This window comes from Chiroxiphia lanceolata, chromosome 4, assembly GCF_009829145.1.
Source record: "Chiroxiphia lanceolata isolate bChiLan1 chromosome 4, bChiLan1.pri, whole genome shotgun sequence".
Classification (NCBI taxonomy): Eukaryota; Metazoa; Chordata; class Aves; order Passeriformes; family Pipridae; genus Chiroxiphia; species Chiroxiphia lanceolata.
The window spans coordinates 63,304,952-63,310,863 of NC_045640.1; the positions used below are offsets into that span (position 1 = coordinate 63,304,952).

General features: G+C 37.9%; 1 protein-coding gene across 2 annotated transcripts in view; it reads right to left on the reverse strand.

Moving 5' to 3' along the window:
* The window catches only part of ELF2 (E74 like ETS transcription factor 2), a 35,373-nt gene that overhangs the window by 28,490 nt on the left and 971 nt on the right, over positions 1 to 5,912 (reverse strand). The gene's annotated exons all lie outside the window — the stretch shown is intronic.

A 5,912-nucleotide genomic window follows, 5' to 3' on the forward strand; every position in this document is an offset into this window, starting at 1 on the left:
TGGGACAGAATGTGCTGACCTTGGTGAAGTTAACAGTGACACACAAGCTTCACACTAATACTAAGAGAACACAATCTCAGTTTGGCCCTTCACAATTTCAGCCAGAATCATTAATTTCTCACTGAGGTCAAATATCAACTAATTTTTTTTTGAGACATACATACACTTGAGTTAGTGCAGCTTTCCTAAAGTTATTGCTTTCATATCACATGATCAGATTATTTTTTAATTGCATTTTCTTCTTTGCTTTACTGTTTCATAGTCATTTCAGAGAGTTTCATAACACTTTCAAACATACTGCCTTTTTAAAGCAGTGCATATTTATTACACATCTCAAACACACACCTAATTTCTGACCTACAGTTTTCTTTGAAATACAAAGTATTCTAGCAGTTCATATTTTATAGAAGAAATTCTTATGAATCTAAAAATGTAGTTGCACATCGTAATGCTGCAATTTGTGGGTACCATGGGCTCACTGAGCTTACAAAGAGACACAACTTTCATCTTTGTGAATTTTTTTTAAGAGGGCTTTGTTTCTAACCAACTGGTATTACTCATACCCTGCCTTTGAAAGAGACAAATAATCTCCTTTCATAAACTTTGGGTCATGAGGAGCAGTTTACTACTTCAAGGTGCAACTAAAGCTCCTTAGCTGAACAACAGAAAGCCCATGTTCCATGTGAGGCACAAGAACCCAACCTGTTATCAATTACCCTTGCAAGTAACTCCACTGAGATCAATGCTTTTTAACAGAAGCCAGAATTTAGCCCAACATTTTTAATAAAACCCATCCACTTAGAAAGCTAGCACAATCACTGAGGTCTGCAAGAAAACAGGATCTTCTAATACATACTGAGCAAAAAGAATCATAATCAATACTTTAATGGGCAAACTCAACGAGTCTGCTTTTAAACAGCAGACAGCTTAAAGTAAATTAATCTTGCACATACAGGGAAAAACTAGTTTGGATTCATGCAGAGCAACTGGACTTCCTATGGGCATGACAGCTTAGGTGCACTAGCAAAAACTACAATTGTTGATCTCCCCAACAGGATGTCAACTAAGAAAGAAAGTCAAGAAAAAATGCTATGCAAAAATTGGTTTAAAACTTTAATTTATCAAGGTATTGAGGATCCTTCAGCCTGCCATAAGAATATGCTCAGAAAGGCATCACTGATATTGCTGTACCAATGTAGCCCAAAGTCAGTTGCCACACAGTGCACGGCAGGTCACTACAAAAACACACCAAAAAAAACCCAACCAAAAAAACCAAGCAACACACCAAACCAAAAAAAAAAAAAAATCCTGACACCACAGAGCAATATACCCATATTTTTCACCCTTAGAAACAAAAAGGAGAATAAATTCTGATACCAGCTTTCTTGAAAATTAATCCTCACAAAACAAAACCAAAGAACAGGAAACCATGTTAAATCACTATCACAGTAGCAGCAGAATAAGCACAAGATACATTTCAAAAGAAAGGAAAAAAATATGCAATTTAGAATAAAAAAAATAAGGCTTTTTTGCTTACATAGGCGGCCAACTTTACATGACAAAGCACAATTCATACCTAACAATATTTCATTTGTAACAGCACAAAAGAACCTCCACAGTTAATCCTTTATTTTCCATTGTTTCATTTGTAAAGCTAGCACCACTTTTTGATTATCAACATTTTCAAGATGAAACAGAAAGCCAAGACCTCCTCTGCTCCCCAGACAAGACTCGGGCTGGAAAGCCTTTAACAGGCATCCCTTGTAGCCATATATACTTGTCACCCTCCATGTTTTTAGCACAAAAAGCTTGCTCCTTATCTGCCTATCAATTATTCCCAAAGTGTTTGAATTCAGAAACATGTAAAGTAGAAAACGAGCTGTTTATGAATGCACTAAAATAATCAATCAGGAGGCAAAATAAGAAAGTAAGTTTTATTGCCAGAACTTTTTCCTCTTCTATGGTTTTCCATTTACATCCACACTAGAAATACCACCAAGCAATCATAACCCAAAGGAGAAGTCCAAAGAAAGGAAATGGTACATTAATGTGAAAGCAGAGCCTCCAAACAGTTTCAAAATCAGTGTTATTCCTGCAGCTCAGACTCGTAGCTACATAAGAACATACAGCACTTCATATAGTGCCTTTGCCTAAGGATGTCACAAAGCTACTTTCATTCTCACACAGAATATTAATGCAAATCAACAATCACGTACTACACCACATCTACTGTGTGTTTATATTTTATGTACTACAGTCCCACACAGGTGGCCAAATAGTAGCAACTGAAAACACTCAATACTCTGTTCAAGACCAGGTTATCTCAAAAACATGCCATTTATGTCTCCTAGGTTACAGGAAGTTTAGATCACTTTTGTGCTGATTTGTCTGTACATTAATTAACAGTTACCTGTGGAAATGAAGATAGGGCAATGCGGGAACATAAACGATAATCCTCATTTTCCAGTTCTGGCAGAAATTCCTAGGAAGAACCTTACAGGGGAAAATCTACCGAAAAATGTGTGAGACACTGAATCCCAGCATTCATTAAAAGGATGGTGTCTTCAGACTGAATGTATGGAACAGTCCAGGCAAGGAATAAATGAAAGATCCAAAGTCTTTAGATAATAGGATTTGAACTTCATACTGAGAGTCCTGCTATTCAGCAACGTTTTCAAAACTCTGGCAGGATACAGAAAAAGGCAAGTGGGAAGTTAAAACAGCTTCAGTTCAGTTCTGAGTTGAAGCAAAGGCACAAACACACCCGACACACCCACGTGTTTGTGTCCTGCAGACACGGCCCTTTCTGAATGAACCAGTCAAGCATCTGCCCTCTTTCTTTCCCTAAGGAGTATGTCTCTGTGGAAAGCTTTTTACCTGTCCCTCAAATTTCAGCAGAACACTGAATCTATTCCCCATCCTCTCCCTATCAAGTCACAACTCATTTGACTCCTGTAAAAGGAAAAGGCTGCCTGGCCACTTTCAGAAATCAGTACTGAAATTCACATTTCCCAAGGCTAACTGAGACAAAAAGGCCAAAAGACAATTAGACTCAGATTGTTAAAGGAAGAGATGATTCAGGTTTGTAAGAGAACAGACTGTCCCCAGTGATACAAACAGCCAGCAGAGAAGCTGGTTCAAAGTATGACTAGTTTTGAATTACAAAACAACACCCAGGAAGATTAAAAATAAAAAAAATCCCACACACTACAAATGTAATTCTTCTCGAGATAGATGCTTACAACACAGCAAAATATGGAATAACATCAGGAAAAAAGGTAACATTTCCAAAAGAAATTACCAAATCATTTTGTCAGAGTTGTGACATCCACTCCTGTTCTTCCTGGTAATGGAAAAAGCAGAGGAAAAACTGGCTTTGAAACATTTGGAATAACCCTTACAACCACAAAAACAGCTTTGTTGCATCACTTGTTATTTTTGTACGTATCTCATGGGAAAACAAAAGTAAGTCTAGGTGCTCCCATCCCCAAATAAACTAAAAAAAAACGAACCCAACTAAACTAAAAAATCTGAACCTTAAATTCTTTGCCTCAACAGCAAGAAGTTTATAACTGTTTACCATTATAAAAGACATATCAAAACCTCAAATTTCGGATAATTTCACTGGTCAAGACGACCAATTAGAGCCTGTACATCTTCAGAGGCTACAGGGGACTTGTCATAAAGGCTACAAAATACCAAGCAGGTCATTCACATATTGAATAGCACATTTATATGTCCTACACTGTGCATCCAAGTGTTTGCTTACAAGAAATCCAAATGGTTATGTTTTCAGCAGAAAGCTTAAAACCACTGCAAATCACAACTGTGATGAGCACATCCCCCAAAAAACAGTGCCTTAAGCTGATCCCCCCGTGCATAATCACCTACCAAATTATCAGAGAAGCAAAGATGCAGCTCAACAGAATTACAAATAATAACTGAAAAAACAGTGTGGAATGGATGGCAGAGCATCATCTCTACTAGGCCAGACTCCAAGAGTGAAGTTATTTAGGACTGGCTTCAAAACAAAACTCTAAATATAAATCTGCAAATCGTTTGAGTACACTTTCGTTTTAATTTTAAAACAAGCAAGCAACAAAAAAAAAAAAAAGAACCCAATGCTTGGAAAAAAAAAAAAAAAAAGATGCCCCCACACAAAAACAAGACAAACATGCAGAAGTCTGGGCAGCAGTGACGAGAGGCAGCTGCTCCCACAGCACTCAGAGCCACCACAAGAGTACTTGGAACAATGTCCCCCTTTTATTCAGCTGGTATCCCAGATCCTGAGGAGAGATTTATGTGGATACCTACACAGATGCAACCACAAGAGCAGGACTGCAGCCAGCAGTAGCATCACACACACAGCTTTTTTTTTTTTTTTTTAATAAAAAGGCCTTCTTTTGGTTTAATTAAAAAAAAAAAAAGTTAGAAAGCTGGCTTGAAAATGAAGTTACTTATAGGTGCAGAAATACACTGGCCAAGATCTCTGCAGAATCCCACTAACAGTAACAAAGTTTCCTAAAGGTCCAAAGGTGGCCTTTCATAGGCAGCACCTCAAATATACCAGTAAATGCCACTATCACCCTGATACATATAAAGCACAGCATGCTCTGTAAAATTTATGTCAACTGAAAAGGTTTTTTTTTTTTAAGATGCTTTCCCAGATAATTTTTTTACAGCTCTGGTTAACTGATTCACACTGGCATGTGCAGAAGAAATGGCAAATTAACTTTCTGAGTTTTTTGAGACTCAGAACAAGTCTAAAAACTGAAAAATCAGGTTGCTGAAAAAGCTGGCTGAGAGAAAAAAATATTTAAACTTGTTGCTAAAGCATCCGGGGCTATACTCAAAAAGAGGATACAAAGTAAACTTTTACATCCACAAGGTCAGGGGAACAAAACAATCCATGCAGTTTATAGTACCTTAAAAATTACAACAATCACTAAAAGTTACAGAAAAGGAAATCAAAATAAGCAGTCAGCAAAGTAGTCCTGGCCACGCCATAATTCCCAAGTTTCCATACAACTAAGCAATAATTTTATTGCAGAATGCACAGAAAATCGTTATGTTGGATCAAATTAATGATGCGACAAATCCAGTAAGAAATCAGAGGAACTCCTTCCACACATATTTAATTTGATAATCTGAACATCCAAAGTTTGCTCTGAAACCTCAATAGCTAAAGCTGACGAGCCCCAAAACATATAAGCTCATAATCACTTAGAAACTATCAACGTTCTGCAAAAACCTTTGTGGCTTCAGCAGGCTTCTTGTGGACCTTCCCGTATTTCATCCTATTAGCAGGCTCTCTTCCCACTGCTCTCTATTTAAAGATAGCCTGAAACCTTCTCTTCCCTCTGACAGGAGTCTCACACACATATCCTTACTTCGTACCCCCACCTCTCTTCCCACCGAGTCGTTTGTTGGTCCTTAACAACCACTTCCACTCCCCCACAAGCTGGAGTACGGGAGGAATTATTCATCGTTTTACATAATAAAGGAATAGAGACGATTAAATTAAATGGTGAGGATGTGGGTTTAAAAAAACAACAAAAAAAACCCCCAATACACACACTAAAAGGAAGCGGTGCGCGCAAATTCCGTAATTAGCTTTCGTAGGATGTTCTGGAGGTCAAAAAACTTGTAAGATTTAAGTCCAACAGCTTTAGAGAGGTAAAGCTCCTGAATGGCTTATGAGACAGCCGAACACAAAGACACGAAAAACAGTCTAAAGTTTAGGGACCTTCAGAACCAGATATTAGTGAAACCTAAGAGACGGTTTCAGAAAAAGAGTACGGAAAGGGTATGTCACTGATAGTACCACACAAAACAACCATCCTGTTCCCAGAACCTTTCCTAAAGCAACTGATCCTGTCCACTGTCAGAGATGGAGCGAAAGTAGAAGGAGG